This window comes from Pistacia vera, unplaced genomic scaffold (assembly GCF_008641045.1).
Source record: "Pistacia vera cultivar Batoury unplaced genomic scaffold, PisVer_v2 Contig472, whole genome shotgun sequence".
Taxonomy (NCBI): Eukaryota; Viridiplantae; Streptophyta; class Magnoliopsida; order Sapindales; family Anacardiaceae; genus Pistacia; species Pistacia vera.
Window position 1 is genome coordinate 205,678 of NW_022196304.1, and position 24,060 is coordinate 229,737.

The following is a 24,060-nucleotide window of genomic DNA, read 5'->3' on the forward strand; positions in this document are numbered from 1 at the left end:
GATTCTTATTACCTCTCGAAGCGATTTTCAATTGAGAGAGGCATCTTTAATTACCCAATAATGTCGGGGCGTATGAGACTAAGTTTTTCTTTTTTCGTTACGACAGCGTCTAGTTTTTCTTTTTTCGTTACGACGGCGTCTGCCAATTTAAGGAATCGAGTACGTCTTCCCTTCTTGTACTTAGTGAATTTTTTCTTTTCTTTTTGGCTTTGCTTTCTAACGAACTTTCTTGTCTCTTTGTAGGAATGCAAGTCGACCAGGTTGACAGATCTCACTGACTTCAACCGAATAGTATCATTCGGTAACTTGCTAGATTATTGCCGTGACGCGAAACTGCTAGTAACAACTGCAAATTTGAGGAAGTACGGCTTCTTCAATTCGGAAGCGACCTTGCAAACCTTAACTTGTAAGTGTCGGCAGTCTTAGAAAATTTTTGTTTTTGCATTTAGCGAACTTTTTTACTAACAGTTCTTGCATGCAGCGAATATGCCACCCAAAGTGCCAAGGTCGTTGAGAGAGAGGGGGCTCATTTTTCCCCAGGTCGACGCCACAGAATCAGTCGAGGTGGGCCCTAGCGACACCCTCGTCGAAGGAGAGCAAGTGAGGGAGCAGCCACCCATCGAACAACCAGCAAAACTTTCTCAGCCTGTGAATTCTCAACTTGTAGCCCGAGGAGTCAGAGTTCGAGCCGGAGGGCTAAGGGGTGCAACCTAGGAGGTCACAACTTATCAGGCTTTTCGCTTGGGAGGGAGCTCGAGGTGCTTGACCTGGGTTACAATGGTCTTGAGCCATCAAGCACAGGGGACAAGAGGAGATCACGGCTTCTGGGAGGAGAGAAGGCAAAGGGACGGCTGGCGAGGTGCCCTCTACTTCAGGAACTAGCACATGGGTGTTGGACTCTATGGGTCAACTTCCAGAGCACCTGCAGCCGGTGGTGTTCACCATTTTGGAGTGCTAACTTGCCAAAGTCTTTGAAGAGCTCATGGCCTCCCACCCTGTGGACCTGATGATCAGGGCAGTTCAAATGCAAAGCCAGGTAAGATGGTTTTTCCTAGTCGAGGACTTTCCAATACTTCCTTTGCTCTTTTCAAGGAGACAGAGTCTAATGCTTGCTTATTTCACTATACAGTCTTTGCTTGCCATGCACCTGGCCCAACAAAAGATCCAACTAGAAGAGGCTAGGGGACTCTTCGAGCTGAAGAAAGAGAACACGCAGCTGAAGCACGACTTAGCAGCTACGGTAAAAGAGCTAAGCCTGTTCACCGTTCAGACGAACCAGTACATGTTGGAGAGGAACTCTGCTTTTCGCACGGTGGACTTCCAGAAGGCCGAGCTGGAGAAGAGGGGAGAAGAGCTTAAATAGCTTTAGAGGATAGTGGCTAGACTCACTAAAGAGTGTTGCGAGAAAGAGCCAAAGCTTCAGGCTAACTCCGAATGGGCCTTGCAGGTAGAGGAAGAGAGAGCTCGGTTATGGGAGACGATCGAGAAGCAAAAGAAGGCACTTGAAGCGGATCTGGAAATGTCCCAAAGGCGGGTTGCTTCTTTAACTAAAGAGATGAAGCGACAAGAATGGGAAATCGAGAGGAAAGCCGTTGACTAGTCGATTCAGTCCATTTATGCCCTTCGGCCAAAGAACCCGACCATGGACCTCACCGAGCTTTTGGATGATTACCAGAGGATCCTAGCCTCCATGGCGAGAGCTGATGATGAGGAGGAAGGTCTAGGGCCTTATCCGAAAGAGGATCATCCGGAGGAGTATGTCAGAGACCAGCTTGGAGAGGTCGGGGTCGCAACCGAAGCGCCTGGGGACAAAAACCAGTGATCGCTTCTACTTTTACTTTTCCCACAACCTTGCTTTGTTGTCCTCACACATTCCTGCCTATGTACTTAGAACTTTATTAATGAAAAGATTACTCTTAAACTGTTTACGGTAGCACTTATAATTTTTCGTACTCCACAAACATTACATATGCGAATAGAAAGACGTTCTCCCGCTATTTGTGACAACACTTATAAATTTTCATACTTCACAAATATTACATATGCAAACAGAAATTAAAAATAATGCGAGGAACAAGATCATACATTTATACAAGATGAATTTGGCTTAAAAGCGATCTTAATTACAAAGCTTACAAGGGAATTTTTACAAGGAGGTTAAAAGAGCGAGTTCAGAATTACTGATAATAGGGGTGAAGATGCTCAACATTCCAAGCTCGTGGTACTCTGGAACCATTGAGCCTTTTGAGGTGATAAGTCCTTGGTAGTATTACCTTGGCGATGCGGTAGGGGCCTTCCCAGTTTGGTCATAATACTCCCGCGTTTGGTTCCCTTGTACCGAGAACGACTTCTTTTAGAACTAGGTCGCTGACTTGAAAGTCTCTTCTCCTAACTTTAGAGTTGAAGAATCTTTTCGCATGCTGTTGGTAGGCTGTTATCCTTAACCGAGCTTTGCTGTGGTATTCTTCAACTAAGTCCATACTTGCATGCAAAAGTGCTTTATTGTCTGTTTCATTGAACAAGTCTCTTCGAAGTGAACTAGGCCTACTTCCACTGGGATCATAGCCTCGCAACCATATGCTAGCGAGAAAAGTGTTTCAGAAGTAGAGGTTCTCGGAGTTGTCCTGTATGCCCATAGGACTTTTGGGAGGTTGTCGACCCAATTACCTTTGGCAGCGCCAAGCTTAGCTATCAAAGTATGCTTGATGGTCTTGTTGACAGCTTCAACCTGGCCATTTGCTTGCGGTCTTGCGACTAAGGCGAACTTTTTACGGATCCCAAGCTCATTGCAAAACTGCTTGAATTCCTCGCTATCGAACTACTTTCCATTATCAGAGATGAGTGCATGAGGAATTCTATAGTGGGACACTATATTTTTGAAGACAAAGTCCTTGAGCTTCTTGGTAGTGATCGGCGACCAAGGGTTCAGCTTTGACCCACTTGGTGAAATAATCCACTACGACCACAACATACTTGACTCTATTAGAGTAGATGCCCTAGAGCCAATCAATTATTGTAGAATTAACTCTTTGTAATAATGTTCATTAATCAATAATAAAAGGCATTTTATTCTATATCGCGTAAATCATTATTATTGCAATATGTATTGATATATGTCCTTAGAATGGTAGAACCGTGACGTGGGTATCAAGTTTTTCAAATCTTGATAGTGAGAACCCTATTATCACATATGGTTGCTATTCTAGAAATGTTTGTTGCCCCAGTATTATTCTGAAGTAAGGGCACAGATAATACGGTAAGACTATCATAGTGTTGAACGACCCTGTCGAAAGGCAGTGACTGATCTCACTTGTCAAGGTTGTTTGGTGACAACCTGGTGTAACACATGGGTGCTTGCTGTAGGCGGATATACTGCAGCAAGTTCACTATACTAACCCACCAGAGGATTCCATATGGATGGTAACCCCAGTGTCTATGGAACAAATCCTCTAACGAATGGTGGTGCATGTGATTCTTAGACTTGAGATCACTAGAGTGCCTTGCGCACCGATTGGTGCAGTTTGACACTAGCCTTACGCAGTTTTATTCAGAGCTGTCAATACGATGGTGATTGGTTGCATCAAGGAGTGTATCAAGACTATGGTGGATTGTACGATAACCATATCGTTGACAGGTAGCTGCTTCACTGAATCCGAATCTATCGGGTGGCCATGATGCCTTGCTAGAGATCAATCTTGGTCTGTGTATAGTGAGACGATTAATTGGTGTTAATCACGATACTACACACTACCGGTATGATAAGGAGCCCACGGGTCACACACATAGAAGATAATTTAAGAACCGGTTTACAAGAAGGGCGTTTTCGTCTTTTTAGGTGAAAGTGTATTTTGGTAATTTTACAGTACAATTAAATTTGCTGAGATCGTAGCCTTTGTTTAATTTGATATTAAAATTAAATAAGTAAGATTACGTTTAACTATGAGTTCGCATATATTTAAACAAATTATCATTACTGTTAAATGTTAATATATTATATATTAATTGAATTGAATTGAGATAATGATAATTAAAATAAAATATCTTAAAGAGGCTTTTTGGAGACAAAGAGTTCTTTGGGTTGGTGTCCAAACTCATTCCATGATGGAATAGGGTATAGTGTTGCACTATATAAGTGCAACACTTTGTGAAATAAAAAAAGAAAAGATTTATTATTCCACTCAAAACAAAACTCCAGCCCTTTTCATTCTCTCCCACGCCAGATTCCTTTTGTTTGGGAATTTTTTTGATTAATTTCTTTTTTAAGAACTAAAAAGGATCTAGTAAATTCCTTTTTAGTTCATTGGGTTGTCTTTATGTGGACTACATTGGTTCGATCCTACTCTTGAAACAGTAGTGAAATACGTTCAGAGACAAGATTGAAGGAACCTCCAAATGTGCATATGATTTCTTAAACTGTAAACTGAAATTCTACCAGTTCTAAAATTATGTATAAACTGTAAATTTGTGCCCTGATCTTGGTTGTAAGTAACGATCTGTGATGTAAATAAATTTCGTTTTTCCGTTGCCATGTATGATGTTTCCTTACAAGTTATTGGAGCTGCTGAATTGCAGCTTTAACTTAAGAATAACCTTTGTGGCCACTTTAGAAAGGCTGCTGTAAGACGGCCCTTCAAAATTATGAAAGAAGTTTCTTTGTTAATCAAGCTTCCAAATGTGCCTAAATTTTGTTCCATGCTAAATCAAAATTGGTTTCTTCACTTCGACTTGTAATGGTTGCTGCAACTCCGTCAAATCTCTGCTATAACATTCTCTTCTTCTTTGTGGTTTCTTATAATTATTTAGAGCACACCAGGCTAATTTTTTTTTTTTTTAACTGGATCACTTATTGCATCTTCTGTCATCTGCAGTTGCAAGGCAACAAAAATTTTTGCGGGCAAAATTTGGTGGAGTTGAAGATGAAATGCATGATGATGATGATGAGGATAAGGAAGATAAGAAGACTTTATGGGGTGGGATGAAGAGCCAGTATTATTATGGCTACAATCGCTATTTTGAGGTAAGGATTTAATACTTATGTTTACGGTTATAACTATCCTTTCACCCCTGTTGTCCTGAATTTATGTATCCAATTAGTACCTGTTTTTCTATTTATTTTTATAGCGTTATAACTTCTTAGTTTTATGTTCTTCTATGCTTTGAAGTTCTTTGACTTCACTTTAATTTTTCTAATAAATTTATAGTTGCAATCAAGCGATGATGACTCTCCTGTAGAAGAGGAGGCAGTCAGGCAGAGGTGGTAAGAATGCTGAGAGAGAGAACAAAATCTTTAGAAATGGAAGACTATGGACTTCAAGACGCTATTGACAGTGAAGATGAGAGTGATAGGGAATTAACCTTGGAGGTGGGTTTTCCACAATATTTTGTTCCTTTGAGTTAGCAGTTGTCTCCTTCTTAAGTGAAAGGAATTCAATACTAAAAATAGTTTAGCTCAAAGTTGGAGTACAAATGTGATAGGAATCCACTCCCAAATTGATAAGAATTAGATTGGATAGTGGATCTTTGATAGGAATTAAGCTTGGCAGTGGTTCTTTTGTGGGCTTGGATAAAACTCTCTTTGGAAAACTAGCTTGTCAAAGGAGGGTGTCCAAGCCTTTATAAACCACATGCAAACACCTTTTCCCTCTCAATGTGGGATCCTAACATAATGTTAAATTATCATAAGAAACATGTTACCATAACATATTGTTATATAGGAAATCTCGGTTAAAGCAAAAAGCAAAACAGTCTCTGCAGCAAACAAAGAAGCTGTGGATGATGTGGGTACAACTTATGAGGAGGTCAAGAAAGATTTGAATGCTTTGTCAAGGGAGGAGCAAATGGATGTAGTATACAGGTAACCTTACTTTGAAAACAAATTGCAAAATGGTCTATATGTTGTTTGGTAATCGTGATAAAGTTAGTAAGAAAGTCACTATAAATAACTCTGTTCAACTAAGCCTTCCATAGTAAATGGGGTTTGCTACATCATTCTCATTTTGTTTCATAAAAACATATAGATAATCTATGTGAGCTCTAAATTGTGCTTTGTTTTGTTAATACGATTTATGAGTTTCTTATTAAAAAAAAAATTGTTATTTGTCTATTATTTGAATCTATGAGATAATAATATAAATTACTGGGATAAAGTTTTTCAGAACAGGATTTCATCTTACAAAATACTACCAACTGAATGCAGGCTTCTGACACTTGTATCCTTCAACCCAAATGTGCTAAAAGCAAGTCGTCTTTCAGCAAAGTATCCTGTAAAACATTAAATATAATGCAATTATGTGTTTGTAAAGTTTATTATCATTATTCCAATGAGATGCATCAATGTTCTATGTTTATTTGACACGATTTGATAGTTAGAAGGGCATGTTCTTCACCTATGGTTGAGTAGGACTAGGCTTTTTGTTCTGATATGCAGAAATTAAGGGACAAGTATATTGTCTACTCTAGTGCTTTTAGGTGTTTGATTTTTAGCATATTCCATTATATACTAACAATGCTTTAAATTACAAATTGTTTTCTCTGTCTATCTTTGACTGTTGCCTTTTTGTGTCTTTTGCTTTTAAATTGTTGGCTAATATATTGCCCCTTCAGTTCTGCTCCTGAATTAGTTGGTTTGCTGTCAAAGTTGAACGATGCACTTGCACAACTTGATAATAAAGTTAATTTGCTTTTAAGCAAGGTATTATTCTTTGACTGTTTTATTATCAGTGAAATGTTATGTCATTCTTGATGTTCTGTAGCCTTAGAATGTCAAATACCAGGTCTTGGGATGTTGATCTCTGCATTTTGAATCTACTTGGTAGGAAAATTTTCTATCATGTTGAGTTTTTAGTATCTTGTTTGTCTGTGCAAATATTGCATTATTGTTTTACATTATATCGCTCTGTGTAGTTTCAAGTTTTTTGACTTGAAGAAATCATTATAATCGTACAATTTATACATAGTCAAGTTTCTCAATTGATGCCTTTGTATTCAAGATCGTAATTACTTTGATGCTTTGTAAAGGTTAACGAGTGGGAGATCAAGTTGGAAGGTGGGGTGCATTATCTGGAGGTGAAGCAACTTCTTCTACTGGCCTATTGCCAAGTCATAACATTTTATCTTCTTCTCAAGTCTGGAGGGCAGCCAGCTCGTGATCATCCCGTCATAGCTCGCCTTGTAGAGATCAAGGGTTTGCTAGATAAGGTCTTCTGCTCTCCTTATATAGCCTAAATTATTCTCTATAATCATGGGTTTAAATTTTTTCTTCTCCCATAGCATGGCAGTTATTTTTCTAGACTTGACAATCTCTGATTCATGTTCCACTTCACAGATGAAAGAACTTGATGCAAATCTTTCATCTGAATTTGATGAGATTTTGAAGAAAGACCATACCGGCTCTGAAACAGTGAAAAACTTGGTTAAAGAAAATGCTGTAATGGTATCTGATTCTGTCAGGAAAGATCATCAACTGAGATGAAACAACCACCAGTGGCAGTTGCAAATTGAATTTTGTCTGTCATATTTTACACTTTTCCTTCTAGAAGTCAATCTTGTAAGCTCTTTATTTTCCTTGTAATACCATAGACTTCTGATGCAAATGAGTTAGAAAAGGAGGAGTCTCTGAGGGATCATGAGGATAAAGGAGGGAAAAGCAAGCGTCAGGTGAAATATTGTGTTCCAGACCAGGCTGTTTTATTTTTTTTCCTTACCCTTTCTTTTTAACTATGGCATTATGTATTCTGTTGTTGCCCTTTGCCGTGTGCTAATTTTGAGACTTACAAATATGTCAGAATGATCAAGTTGGTGTACAGAGCATGGAAATGTTAAAAGTAAGGGTTGCCCTAGAGGAAAAATTGAAGCAGAAGGGAGTCTTTGGTATACTATTGCTCTGAAGCCTGATAAAGCCAGGAAACGTTCGAAACCAGTGAATGGGTACTACTTTGAGCTGATGTTCCTTAATTTTTTATTTTGTTTCTTCTAAATTGTGGAAAGTAATGCTTTGTACTTGGAATGGAACAGACAACTTGAAACATATGATGATTTTAATGATGATGATATGGATGTTGGTGGACAGAGTAATGGGCATGCAAGCTCATTGCGCCCGAATAAACATTCCCAACTTGTTATTGGTCAACCAAATAAACCAAAGGTATAACACTTGACTATATCATCTCTTCTTTCTATGCCTTCAGGTAAAATTTTATTAAGAACTTAAAATTCACACCTCCACAAAATTTTACTCCTCTTTGGCAGGTTGTTTCTGGTGATGATGATTTACCTAAGAGAGATGATATCGGAGCAAGGCGGAGAAAGCATGAGCTCAAAGTGTGATAATCCGTGGATTATACAGTTTCATTAGACTTTTTAATCGGATTTCAGGTACTTTCTGGTGCATTTTGACCTGAATTGTTGCTAAATTCTTTACATTTCGTGTTTCAGGTTAGAATGGACATTTTGAGCAAATAAGGACAAAATTGGAAATTTTTGACTCAGAAGTTAGTGGATCTCAGAAGTTAGGAGAGTTCTGAAGCAGGATAAAGCACAATGAGGCTTGTTCCAAAGGGAGAGCATCGAGAATCGAAAAATCAAACGAAGATGCAAGCAGAGTGGCAGTTCTGTGATTTCAAAACTTTTCAAAAAGCTTTGCCGCGGCGAAGATTTGTACTTCGCCGCGGCAAAGTGAGCCAATCACGCACCAGATCTGTTTGGTTCTTCGCTAAATTCCAGTTTTGTGAAATGCACAGTTTTACTTCGTGCGTGTTTTTCTTAGGATTTTAGGGGTGATATAAAAGAAACACTTAGCCTTTTTGTCCAAGGTCGTCCAGGGAAGTAGGTTTAGCAGCTTTTACATTTTCTTTGATTAAGCTTGGAGAGATTTAGCGATTAGAAGGGTGAAGATTCGATTTTGAACCAAGGGATTCATCATTTGGGGAGATTTCTTGTCCTTTCTCTTACTTTTCATTATGTTGAACTTGAATATTATCGTTTTTCTTATTTGTAGTGTTAATTTAGCTATGAACTAACCCATGTCGGGTTAGGGTTTTGATTGTAATTCGGATTTTAATGGGTTAAGTGATTGATTGTTTTATGTTCATATGACTATGCTTTAATTGTGTGTTTGCTCTGAGTTTTAATGCTTTATGTGATGAACATGATGAGATTGAGAAATGAATCATGTTAGGCTTCTTGGGTAATCACCATTATAGTATTGGATGCTAGAGATAGATTCAAGAATTAATGAAATCATTGTAGGATTCTTATGCTTAATGAGTTTGGAATTGTTAACTTTCAAATTATTGGGTGCGGTTAGTTAATAAGGAAGAATAGGAAAACATAGTCTGAGAATGTATGTTTAACACTTTAGTGAGTTCGATTTACAACTAATGCATATGAATGTGAATGTAGCTTAATTTTTAGGTTTAACCTATAAAGTCCGAATGAAGTCAAAACCCTACCCTTTTTAATTGAATTGATTTTATCCGTAATTTTTTTTTTCATCTCGCATTTCATAGTTAAATTTTAGTCAGTAATTTCAGATTTTGTTTTCTTTAATTAAAATTGCTCCCATTAATCCAAAAGAAGTCGGTTGCTCCAACTTGAGAACAGTAGGATAATTAGTGCTTAGCTAGCAGTCCTCGTGGGAACGATACTCACTCATCACTTTATTACTTGAGCGATTAGTATACTTGCTACATATTGCATGTTGTAGGAAACACGCATCAAAGTGTTAGCAGGAGCTGGAATTAAGTCTAAGGATGATGGTGGGGATGAACTTGGCACAATTGGGGCTGAGGAAGATGGTGGCAACTTAGAGGATGATGAGGGTGATTGAGAGGATCAAGATACAAAACACTCGGAAGATGAATTCTACCAACAAGTGAAACAACAAGGAGCTCAAAAACTTGCTACTAAAGTTGAGATTCATGCAAGGTCTGTTCTTGCACTATGCTTCAATTGTTAATGCATATCTTGAACATTAAAAAATATCAACTACACCCCTATTGTTAATATATCAATTAATGTTAATACTGACAATTTGTGGTATTTGCATCTGAAAGCATTTTTTTTTTTTTTTTTTTTTTGCAGGACTCAAGTGACCCCATCTTTGCCTGAAACCGTGGACGGAAAACGGCAGATCACATATCAAGTGAGGACACAGTCATTTTATCTGCATGTTTGTGTTTTTCCTTCATTGCTTTCTAACTTTAAACTTTGTTTTGCTACCAATTTCCATCAACAGATGGTGAAGAACAGAGACTTGACTCGTCCACGCAAGAAGCTATTAAAGGATCCAAGAAAGAAAAGAGGGTATTTTTCAAATATTTCATACTATTATGTAGTATCCTCTTAATCCCCTGAAATGTTAAATCACTTTCTTCTGTAATGTGCAGACTAAGCATCAGAAGGCAGTAATGCGTCGTAGAGGGCAAGTTTAGGACATCAAGAAGCCTACCGGTCCTCATGGCGGTGAAGCCTTTGGAATCAATACCGGTATCAGTTGAAACACAAGATTCAAAAATTAAATACTTTTCCTTTGATCCAACTTTATTATTGGCAATGGCAATCATTAAAGTGTTGTTAGTTGTAAGTCCAATTTTGATATATAATTATATAAATATTGTTTAGTTGATATGATTGAGATTTCATCTTGTTATGTCTAAAAAATTAGGGCTGACGTAAGTTTACATCAGCAAACGCCAATCAAAGTTCAGGAAGGCTTTACACTGTCCAGAATTTGCCATGTCGACTCAAGATAGACAGAATACAGCTGTTACAAACTTAGCAGGCTCAAGTTTTGTTTGTGAATGAATAAGGTCCGCACAGCTATCCAAGCCCCATATAATATAAGGATATTTCCTAAGTTATCAGCCAATGAGACGTAAGGAATGATTTGCACAACACCTACCCACTTGTAGACTTGTAATCATTACCTTGAACTTAGCGGCTATAAATAGAGGACTCCCTTCACAAAAGCAGGATCTCTGATTCTCATAAAAACAAATAGCAAAGACAACTTATGGGAAAGAGACTGACTTAGTATTCTCTCTGAATACCAAGCTCTTGTAACTCTGTTCGTTGTTCGTGACCTCTTGTAACTTGGCTGTAAAACCCCTCCCTAGCTGGGTATTTCCTAAGTATCCCTTGGCCATTGAGAACCTAGAAAACGCATGCCTAGGAAATAAGTTTATTTTAAAATCCTATTTAAAGAATAAACTTGTAGTTTAAATATATATATTTTTAATTTAATTTAATTTCTAAACTATAATAAGTTCATTGTACAAGTAAAAAAAATATAGTTTCCTTTCTTGGAGTACATTATGAAATCCATAGTAGTACTTACGAGAACATACACACTTTTACAAAATTTACTAGCAATTTGATTTCCTTTATTAACACAAACATATATATTCCATAATAACATGGACATATTTATTGCATTATGAGATATAAACATAATTATTACACTAAATACTAGCAAAACCATTCAATAGTCATAATTAAAACATCCCTTCATGCTCATAGCATCCCTCGGAATCCTTTATCAGCTTCATGCCTTAATCCTTATCTGCAAAACATTTTAAAACATTTCGTGGGGTGAGCGCTAATCGCTCGGTAAGGAATGTGGCTATTTATAAACTATTAAGGTTCATTATACAAATATATTACTTAGGACCTTACTTACCTACAAAACATGACCTTCATTCTTTGACATAATAAGTTCATAAAACATATCATACACTTTGGACTCTTCTCATAAACATAAGACACAACATAACCATACATAATATAACATAGAACATATATGACTTATGAAATATTCATATACATGGCATACTTATTTCTTTTGTCTTTATACTTGATGGTTTCATTAGTCTTTGTTATCCGATCGGATTCATTTAAACCATTACCTTGTTCTTGGTTGTCACCTCAAAGGACTCATGGTTTCCATAAGAATTTCATTCTTCTGATCTTGGTTTATACCTCAAGAGACTCATGGAATTCATTCTTTAACATTTCATAAATTTTTCATAAGACAACTAAATAAGCTATATACATTGCCATTATGAATGCAAAGATATGGACTAACATCTCCCATGCTTAATTATACTATATTCTCCTACTAAACTTCTTAACTTAATTCATTCAATTTCTCATACAATATAAGGAATTTCAGTAGTAAGATTATTCAGGGGTTTATTAGAATTAGAAACAAATGGGAATTTCCATTAAGAAGGTGGATGCCATATAGTTCGTCACTTTTCAAGAAAATTTTCCCTTGTCTTCCAATTCGAATTGTTTTTTGGCTAAAACATAAAAGTTTTAGGTATGTTTCTCAAATTTTTAACGCTTCAAGAATCAACTCAATTGGACTTCTATAACTTCAGTTATGACTGATTCATTAAAGCATGTACAGTATAAGTCTCAAAAAGCCAAATCTGAATTCTATTCATTTTAACCATGTCACCTTCATTTGCACATTCATATCATTTGCCATGTCATTCTAGGTATAAAATGCCATAAAAACCTCCCTTTTTACAGAACCAAAAAGTGCCAAAACATCGTCCAACTACAAATCTCTTAATTGGCATAATCATCCTCCACATGCACACATACACCAATCAACACACCCATTTAAACAATCCATAACCAAAACATAGCATCACACTCATATTAACATAAATAAATGTAAGTTTCATAAACCCTAGGTGTTATCAATTGTAGTCATAAGGGAGATTTTTTCCTTACCTTAGTATTCAAAGCACAAGGACACTCCTCCTTAGCTCCAAAGGTTTCCCCTTTCTACCTTACACACATAACCACTTATGAATTTCTCTTTTAACTAAAAGATCAGAACAACTAGGGTTTTGAAACTCACCTTAAACCCTGAAATTGAAGTTCTTTAAGTGTGGATGGTGATCTCCTTTGAAAATCAACTTGAAATCCTATGAAAATTTGAGAATAAAATGCTTGGATTAGTGGCTTTTATGGTGGATTTGAGAGATGAAGAAGAAGATGATAAATTTGGGGTGTACAAGGCCGACTACTCTCTCTTAAAACCATGTAAATATTTATTCCATTGTTACTTAGATATAAGGGTCATTTGGCATAAATTTTTCATATAAGGGCGTTTTGGTCATTTGCACCACAATATAATGATTAGCACTCATTTAATGTCATTTGACTTCTTTAAAACACTTAACAATTAAGCAATCCCATTAGGTAAATGACTAATTTACCCTTGGTGCACTTTTATGGATACTTAAATAATATGGATTTGTATGAAAAGACCATTATATCCTTGGTTACCGTTTACGCCATTTAACCATATCAATCAACTTTATGACCATTCTACCCTCATTTCTCTTCAATGACATCACCACTTACACTTTATAATAGCCACATCTCGAAATACATGTAAATTGACCATTTTACCCTTTCATTCAAAAAAAAGAAAATTACTTGAAAAGGTAAATTTCATACCTTAGGGCATCGGAATAATAACGCGGGGTTTACATTGGCTGATAACCAAGAACACTCATATAAAGAAACAGTGAATGTAGAAATTGCTTTAAGCATCCGAATCACTATAAAATTCTCACTACTGTCTCATTTACTATTAAGTTTTTCCATGCTATTGTGACCCAAATCAACTCTCATAATTAAACACATGTAATTTCTAAGACTAACTTAGCACTTTGCACGTGCGAGGTCATTGGTAGGGGTGAAAATCGAGTCGAGTAGCTCACGAGCTACTCGAACTCTACTCGATATAGGCTTGAACTCGACTCGATATGTTCGTGATTGTTTCCAAGCTCGAGGGTTAAATTGATAGTTTTTAAAGTATTAGGGGTCCTATGTAATTTATATGTAATTTATAAGTTTAAAAAGTTGCAAATCCACCCCTGTTGAGATAATGTAAAACACGATTGTATACAAAAATCCCTAAATCATTTTATCTCTTTCTCTCCTTCTTCATAATCGTTGTCGTCGTCGCTGTTTTCTTCCCTCTCCTTTGCTCTCGCCATTTTCTTCCCTCTCCTTTGCTGTTGTCGGTCGCCATCTTGCTTCATCTCCTCTTTGCCTCTTAGACGCTTAGGTACTATGAAACTGAAATCCCTAAGTGAAACTAGAGTCCACTTTTAGTCAAATTTTGTTGGTCTTGGAATGTTATTAGTGGGGTTTCTGGGTTTTGGAATTTTAATCAGTGTGGTTTATGGGTTATGTATAAACTGATGCATCAATGGGGTACTGGGGTTTATATGTAAATGATTATTTTAGCTGAATGCATTGAGAAGTGTTTGTTGTGATTAGTTGCTAGAATTTCTGATTCAAGCATAATGCATTGAGAAGTGTTGGGAACACTGAAAAGGTGTTATATTTACAATTCGGTTGAGGTAAATTGAAAAATATTGGTGGCGATTTGTCATTTGTGTATTGGAAATGGTGTTTGCATGAGTGAAGATAGTTAGGTTGCAAATACACAGCAAATTGTAGTGGGGATATCTGTCATCAAGTACTACTGTTTTTTTTCAATTTTTTTAGATGAACTTGAAATCGAGTTCGAGTTCAAACTCAATTAAGACTTTATTATACGAACTCGAATTCAAACTCAATTTCCAATTTCAAGTACTAAATTCGAGTTCGAACTTGATTTCTTAGGCTCGATCAAGCTCGAACTTGAACTCAATAACGTAGTGATAAAGTCAAGTTCGATTTGACAGATACTCGACTCCACTCGACTCGATTACACCCCTAGTCCTTGGTTTCAAAATCAAGCATTAACACATCTTTACTTGTTTACAGTTGGTTTAATTTTTGAATATACTAAATGCATTTTCATTGTTTTGGAAGTAACGACAGACAATTACACGAAGCTGACAATATTCGCTTTAAGATCCCTCTGTCTAGCACTTTGGCTTAAAGAATGTTATGGATAAATTTAGATTGTCTTGAAAGGCCATAATAATTCTTCCATATTCTTGGCAATCTGGCAAATTATGTGCTAGCAATCTAGATCAGAATAACCACAATTGGGTGGTTGAGCGGTCAACTAAGACTCTTGAATGTATTACTTAAGAGGTTCTGAGTTTGACTTCCCTCGGTTACTAATATGAGTAGCCACTAAGGAGATTTACCTGATTGGTAATTTTACGGTCTTGTAAGATTAGTTGAAGTGCGTACAAACTGGTTTGAATACCCTCGGTCATATCTCTCCCCCCCCCCCCCCCCCCCCCAAAAAAAAAAAAAAAAATGTAGGTCAGAATAGTATTAAATCTTAATGTGCTTGAAATGTGTTGCATGTACCGTTAATGCTTGTAGTTGTGGAGGAAATTTAGCTGACCGACCATCCCAAGTTTGGATTTAAAAAAATGGCCTTGAAACTGTTTACCATTTTTTTTTTATTTATTTATTTAGAGAAGCTGACGTGGCACAGTTAGGATCCATTAAACATGTAAAATGGGTTAAAATGAAAAGATTAAAACATATAAGGACAAAGTCATAATTAATGAAAGTTTTTAAAATTTGAAATTTATAAAAGAGCCCCAAATATTCAAATCACTTAATCGAAACCAATTAAGGCAAAAATCGATATCTTCAATCCCTAAACGCATCTTAGCGATAACAGCCACATTCCGGCGATAATAGTCCACATTCCGGCGAATTTTCACACCCAAATTCAATCCTAAAGTTTCTTCCTTTCTTAAAACTATGGTTGACATTAACAATGAGGAAAACCTAATGCCTATTCGAATTGTAGAGTCCGACCACGCAAGCAGTTCAATGGCTGCTCCTGTGGATTCTCCGATCAGTGAAGATGTTCCAGCAGCGGAGACGACGACGGCATAACAAGAGAGAGAACATGAGCAAAACGGTTCTGAATAGGAAGAGGAGGTCGGGTAGAATTCAGGCTAGGAAGAGGAGTCCGGCGAGAGTTCATCAGAGGAGGAGGAGGAGGCCGCGGAGGAGGAGGCCGCCAAAGAGGAGGAGGCCGCTGAAGAAAAGGTATTTGTACTTGCCGAGACCTAAGATCGCTTAAGCGATCCTTTGCATCGCTTAAGCGATTGATGGCTTTTACTCTTGGTCGCTTAAGCTATTTTGGATTGCTTAAGAGTAAAGGCGATGAATCGCTTAAGCAATATAAAAGATCGCTTAAGCGATCTTAGATCTGGCAGATGTTGATTCTGCCTCGTACAAGATCTCTTAAGCGATTTGTAATCGCTTAAGAGATCTATTCCGAGGTAGAACCAAATCTGCCGAGGTCTATAATCTCTTAAGCGATCATTTGTGCGATCATTGAGATCGCTTAAGCGATTTCAGATTGCTTAAGAGATCTTGTATGAGGTCGAATCATCTGCCCATCGCTTAAGCGATTCTTCCGGAACGTATTTTGTTTATATTTGATTTGGTTTAATTTTTTTGTTGATATTTTGTTTATATCAATTATGCAGATTTTCCGGAGCGTAAACTATAGAGAGTATGGATTGGAGGTTGTAAGCGATACAGTACCATACTTCCTTGTGAGGGTGACAGTGAGGTCAAGTTGGGATGTTTTAACGAGAATAACGGGGATTTTAGGGACAGTGAGGAATAGTGAAAGGAGATTCAAAGAGACTTGTTTCAGTCATTTTTGGGGTATGGACACAAAATGGAAAATGACATTCTGGGGGTCGAGAGTGCATTATATGTTGCTGCACTCAATAAAAAGCAACAAAAAGCACGAAATGTGCTTTATGGTGGAGGGAAAGCCAATACATTTCGGGATGATGGAATATGCATTGGTGACTGGCTTAAGATGTGGGGAATTGCCAGGTGAGGTTGAGGAAAAAAGAATAACGGACAGTACGGGAGCCAAAAGGTTGGCTAACAAGGTTTTGGCGGGGAACAAGTCTATTAAGGCACAAGAATTAGAGGACAGGTTAAAAGATGGTGAGTTTAACGATTCAAAGACGTTCAAACTGTGCTTGGTATTATTCTTACATTCGATCCTAATGGCTAGTGACTGAACAAAAGCCATTGATATTGATTGGGTGAAGTTTCTAAGCAACTTGAACTTCTTTAATGCTTATCCGTGGGGACGGGTATCATTTAAGCGAACCATGGAGTCCCTGCAAGCAAAAGACCTTGCGTTAAAGCACTCCCAATGGGCCAAGAAGAAAAGACCGGTGACGTACAATTTGTTTGGCTTCCCATGGGCAATGCAGGTAAATATTAATAGCTTTTTGTTATATTTTTTTTAATATATGTGTTTGAATTATGATAGGACTGTTTTTTTACAATGTAGGCTTAGCTGTATGAGGCCATCCCTGTCCTGGCTAAAGCAGGGGGGAGGATTAGGGCTTCGGTTGTGCAACAGACATTTCCTAGGATGTTGCGGTGGCACGACCAGAAGTGTACCCATTCGGATTAGGAGCAAATAGAGATTGAAATTCAATCAGCTCAGGTAAGATTAAAGGATTAAGCTTGAACATGCACTTGCTTTAAAATGTCGATTAAATCTGATTGATTTTGTTTCTTATTGCAGGGGGTTGTCCGTCCCTTCCTCACCGCTACTGGGGGTGAAGTGCAACAGGACTATGTCACATCTTTTCGAGCACTGGAGGATCAAAGGGATGAAGGGATAGACCGCCTGACGCGGGACCTACAAGGGGTCACACATGTGAGGGCAGTTGCAGGGCCACTGCTTGAGAATGTGGTTGACGCCGAGGAGGATGAAGGCGCAATCGATGGGAGGGAGGAGGAGGGGAGGGAGGAAGAGGTTCGTATGCCTCAGCAAACCAGTACAACAAGTACCGCTTTGCCGAGGCGTCGGGGTCGCGAGAGTGAGGTGGTTGACCTCATAAAGAGTTTGTTTGATAAGATGGAAGAGCAGTTGAAAAGGGTGGAGGAGAAAGTGGATAAGGTGGCAGAGAAAGTTGTTAGGGTGGAGGAGGAAGTTGGTAGGGTGCAGGAGGAAGTTGGTGGAGTATTGAAGGCGGTTAAAGTGCAACCTGGGCTGAAAAGAGAGAGCCGAAAGAGCAGGTTTGTGAAATCGCCTTACACCGTACTAACACGTGGAATTAAGAGGAAAACAAAGAAACAAATTGAGGAAGAAGCCAAAATTGAGGGGGTTAAAGAGGTTTCTGGAGGAAGTGGGGCAGTTATAATGGAGGAGGTTGAGGCGGGAGGCGAAGGAAGCGGGGATGTACAAATGGAGGAAGGGGGAGGAAGCGGGCAAGCAAAAATGGAGTCCACTGTCGATTTGTATAGGCCAATAGAGGAGGAAAAGAAAAAACCCTTCTATGCCTATTACAATGAATCCGGAAGTGATGCCCTTGTAAAGTGTAAGACCGGGGATTATTCTCGGGATTGGTTTGAAAAGATTTTGACGATGGGCAGCTGGCTTCACGACTCAGTGAGTTATTTTTGCTTAATTTTCCTTATTTTTGCTTATATTTTCCACGAGGTATTGTATACTTATCATGTTGTTTTTATTTGATGCAGCACATCGATGAGGTATTGGCACTGATGAGGCTGCGACAAACCAGCAATGGTGATCTACTGTATCCCGATTATGCCATCACCGATGTGGCCTTTGGCTAAACACTGGTATCGACATATCGCAATTTATTGAAAAGGCCATTGGTACATCTGTAGCAAAAGGAGCCAAGCGAAAACGATTGGGCACAGAAGACTTGGACTGCGTCCCTAATGATTTTAAGTTTGATGGCAGGATGATGCAGTATGTAATGGGAGATAGGCCCAAATATGGCCACAGTTGGGCCAAGGTTAAAAGTGTCTATTGCATCATCTTGGTCAAGGAAATGCACTGGATAGAAGTCGTCGCGCTCTTAGAGGAGAGGTTGTTGAAGATCCTTGACTACAACCCAACAATTTGTCGAGACAAGCAGTTGGAGGCCGAGTTGGAGGCACTGTCCGTGTTGTTCCCGTGGTTGTTACGTGACAGCAGGATGTTTGAACACCTCGGTGATGAAGCATTGACGGGAAAGTGGCCACTTAAGCGCGTTCCCGTCCCAACAAATGAGTCAAGGTAAATTTTCTATAAAACTAACTTACATAATAGAATTGTTCTATAAGCTGATTCTAATGCTAATGTCATCTTCCTATTGTAGTGCTGATTATGGGGCATATGCCCTGAAATTTATTCAGTTCGACATGACCAACAGCCCGATGGACGGATTAAATGACGAAACAATGACCATCTTTCGGGAGCGCTGGGCTGTTGAGTGCTTTCATGGGGAAATGGATCCTTTTTGAGTGACCACAACCCAATGAAAAGGTTTGGAACTTGTACTTTTGATTTTGTAGTTTATGTGATGTTGATGTTGATACTTGTGTTGTGGTGCTGATGCTGCATGTGTCATGCTTATACACAGCTCTATCGAAATAGATGGGCTCAGTGAACTTTTCAATCCTGCACTCCATAACTTGGGTTCGTGAAGAGAGAAAATTTTACTCCCCGGACATCCCAACTTTCTATTTAACAAATTGGCCCTGAAAAACTTTTTGTTTTTTTGTGTTTTATTTAGAAAAGCTGACGTGGCTGCAGGTGTGCTGGATAATTTTGCAGGTTGCTGGCAAACAATGAGAAGGAACTCCTCAAACTGGCTTAGGCTGTCAGAGTAGGCTGCCGACAAGGCATCTGCAATCAAGGCTGGTGCCTCGGAGGAGGCATCTACAATCAAGGCCGCTGGCAAGCCATGGTACCATTAAATGATCTCAGACAGTGATTATACCGAATTTGAAAACTTCTAATAGTAGCGGCATCTGCAATCAAGGCTGCTAGCAAGGCAAGGTACCAAAGAATGATCTTAGACAATGATTATACCGAATTCCAAACCTTGTTAAAGTGGCTTAGGATTTATTCATTTTTGGCACTATTATGAATGATTTTAAGTATAAACTTTCAATTACATTGATGTCTCTTATATTTTGATCTGTGATGGATTAGATTGATATAAATGACTTCATTTTGCTGCTTATTCTTTTCGTATTTGGGAGGAAAATGACTTATAAATGACAGATTATTACATAATACAGGAGAAATGTAGGATTTTTTTTTTTTCATGATCGCTTAAGCGATATATGAGCGACCAAGATTTTTTCTCAAATGATCGCTTAAGCGATCTATAATTGCTTAAGCGACCAAGAGTAAAAGCGACCAAGAGTAAAAGCGACAACTCGCTTAAGCGATCATAGACCATAAGCATATTTTATTCTACCTCGGATGAGATCGCTTAAGCGATCATAAATCGCTTAAGTGACCAACAGTAAAAGCGAGGAATCGCTTAAGCGATACAAGAGGATCGCTTAAGCGATCATAGATCTGGGAAGATTTTATTCTACCTCAGAAGAGATCGCTTAAGCGATCCTAAATCGCTTAAGCGACCAACAGTAAAAGCGAGGAATCGCTTAAGCGATACAAGAGGATCGCTTAAGCGATCATAGATCTGGGAAGATTTTATTCTGCCTCTAATGAGATCGCTTAAGCGATCGTGAATCGCTTAAGCGACCAAGAGTAAAAGCGAGGAATCGCTTAAACGATACAATAGGATCGCTTAAGCGATCATAGATCTGGGCAGATTTTATTCTGCCTTGGATGAGATCGCTTAAGCGATCATAAATCGCTTAAGCGACCAAGAGTAAAAGCGAGGAATCGCTTAAGTGATACAATAGGATCGTTTAAGCGATCATAGATTTGGATAGATTTTATTCTGCCTCAGATGAGATCGCTTAAGCGACCAAGAGTAAAAGGGAGGAATCGCTTAAGCGATACAAGAGGATCGCTTAAGCGATTATAGATCTGTGCAGATTTTATTCTGCCTTAGATGAGATCGCTTAAGCTATCATAAATCGCCTAAGCAACCAAGAGTAAAAGTGAGGAATCGTTTAAGCGATACAAGAGGATCGCTTAAGCGATCATAGATCTGGGCAGATTTTATTCTGCCTCGGATGAGATCGCTTAAGCGATCATAAATTGCTTAAGCGACCAAGAGTAAAAGAGAGGAATCTGTGAAGATTTTATTCTGCTTCGGATGAGATCACTTAAGCTATCTATGATCACTTAAGCGACCAAGAGTAAAAGCGAGGAATCGCTTAAGCGATATAAGAGGATCGCTTAAGCGATCATAGATCTGTGCAGATTTTATTGCCTCGGAAGAGATCGCTTGAGCGATCATAAATCGCTTAAGTGACTAAGAGTAAAAGCGACGAATCGCTTAAGCGATACAAGAGGATCGCTTAAGCGACCATAGATCTGGGTAGATTTTATTCTGCCTCGGAAGAGATCGCTTACGAGATCCTAAATCGCTTAAGCGAGCAAGAGTAAAAGCAAGGAATTGTTCAAGCGATACTAGAGGATCGCTTAAGCGATCATCTATCTGGGCAGATTTTATTCTTCCTTGGAAGAGATGGCCGTGATCTGCTAAACTAACTAAACACGTAAAATGAAAAGATTAAAACATATTTGGGTCGAATAGATAAAAAAAATTTTTTTAACATTTGAAATTTCTCAAAACAAGCCCCACTAACTGTTCACCTCGCTTAATCGAAATTCATTAGGGCAAAAATTGATTTCTTTAACCAAAGGGAGACAGGCAATTTCCGATCCAACCCCGCAAATTTTCACACCATATTCAATCGTAAACTCAATTTCTTGAACCCTAAACGGAATATAGTCACGATTTTTGGTGATAAGTAACGATTTTCTATCGATTACTTGAACCCTAAAATCGATTTCTTGAACCGTAAATGGAATCTGCGTGATTTTCGGCGATACAGCCCATATTTCCAATCCAAACTACAAATTTTCGCACCAAATTCAATCCAAAACCATGGCTGACACTCACAATGATGAGGACAACCCAACGCCACTTCGAATCCTAGATTCCGATGGCGCAAGCAGTTCAATGGCTGCTCCGGTGGATCATCCGATCAGTGAACGTGGTCAACAGGGAGAGGAGACGCCAGTGGCACAAGAACAGAGGGAAGAATCATCAAACGGTTCTGAAGATGAGGAATCGGGCGATCATTCAGGCCAGGAGGAGGATTTCGATGAGAATTCACTACAGGAGGAGTCTTCCGAGGATTTAGGTGACGAGGAGGAGGCCGACGAGAACGAGTAGGCCGCCGAAGAAAGGGTACGTTCTTAACTGTCGCTTAAGCGATCATTTGTATCGGTTAAGCGATTAACCTCTTTTACGCCATCTGCCCAGATCTAAGAGTGGCTAAGTGATCCTTTATATCGCTTAAGCGATTGATTAAGTTCACTCTTGGTCGCTTAAACGATCATTTCGAGTCAGAATCATAGATATAAAATCCTTTAAGCGATCTTGCACGAGGCAGAGTCAAGATCTCTTAATCGATCTGACATCGCTTAACCGACCACGGTCGTAATTTTTTGTTGCTGATATGTTGTTTATTAGTTGTTTAGGTTTATTTTTGTTGCTGGCATTTTGTTTATATCGATTGTGCAGATTGTGCGGGCCATAAACATCACAGACTACAAGTTGGACCTTATAAGTGATAAGGTGCCCTACTTCCCTGCAAGTGTGACGGTCAGGTCCAGTTGGGAAGTTTTTGACAGAATACAGGACATTTTAGACGGAATTAGGAATGGTAATAGAGATTTCAGTCAAACTTGTTTCGGTCAGTTTTTAGGACTCGGAAATCATTGGAAAAAGGCATTTTAGGGGTAGGGAGTGCATTACATGTTGCTGCACTTAGTAAGATGCAAAAAAAAAAAAAAAATGTGGTTTGTGGTGGGTGGAAAGCCACTACATTTTGGCATGATGGAATATGCCCTCGTGACGGGCTTACGATGTGGAAAAGTGCCAAAAAAGAAGGCAGAAGCAGTAAAGAATAGTCGGGGAGCCATACAGTTTCATAATAAAGTTTTGCAGGGGGCTAAGTCTATTACAGCACAGGGTTTAGAGAAAAGTCTAGAAACAGTTGAATATACTGATAAAGAGAAGATAAAAGTGTGCTTGGTTTTGTTTTTACATTTGATCTTATTAGCTGGTGACTCAACAAAAGCTATTGACAAAGATTGGTTGTTGTTTGCAAGCAACTTGAAGTTCTTTAATTCTTATCCATGGGGACTGAAATCATATGAGCGAACCATCAGTAGCCTGACAAAACTAGACATGGCATTAAAGCAGTCCCAATTGGATTGGAAGGATAAACCATGCACGTACAATTTGTTTGGCTTCCCATGGGCAATGCAGGTAAATATTAATAGCTTTTTATTATATTTTTTGTAACATATGTGTTTGAATTATGATATGGACTGTTTTTTTTTTNTGGTTGTTGTTTGCAAGCAACTTGAAGTTCTTTAATTCTTATCCATGGGGACTGAAATCATATGAGCGAACCTACAGCAGCCTGACAAAACTAGACATGGCGTTAAAGCAGTCCCAATGGGATGGGAAGGATAAACCAAGCACGTACAATTTGTTTGGCTTCCCATGGGCAACGCAGGTAAATATTAATAGCTTTTTATTATATTTTTTGTAACATATGTGTTTGAATTATGATATGGACTGTTTTTTTTTCCCAATGTAGGCTTGGATGTATGAGGCCATCCCTATCTTCGCTAAGGCGGGGGTGGGGGGAGCAACATTTTGGATGTGCAACATCAATTTCCTAGGATGTTGCGGTGGCATGTCTAGAGGTACACCCATTCGGATTACGAGCAAATAGACGTTGAGATTCAAGCGGATAGGGTAAGATTAAAGGATTAAGCTTTTGCATATGCAGTTGCTTTAAAATTTCGCTTTAATCTAATTGATTTTGTTTCTTATTGCAGGGACTCGTCCGTCCCTTTCGCACCGCTACTGGGACTGAAGCAGAAGAGGACTATATCAAATCTTTCAATGCACTGGAGGATGCAAGCGATGAAGGGATAGACCACCTGATGCGGGACCTAGAAGGGGTCACGCATGTGATAGAAGTTGCAGAGCCACTGCTTCACAACATGGTTGATGCCAAGGAGGATTAAGCTCCAATCGGCCGGAGGTCTGAGGAGGAGGAGGAGGAGGAGGAGGAAGAGAGGGAGGAAGAGGTTCA

At 38.7% G+C, this 24,060-nt stretch overlaps 1 pseudogene; it reads left to right on the forward strand.

Annotated features, from left to right (window-relative positions):
• The first annotated feature begins 1,642 nt into the window (after window positions 1-1,642).
• On the forward strand, window positions 1,643-10,517 carry LOC116146126 (annotated as a pseudogene).
• Window positions 10,518-24,060: the final 13,543 nt, after the last annotated feature.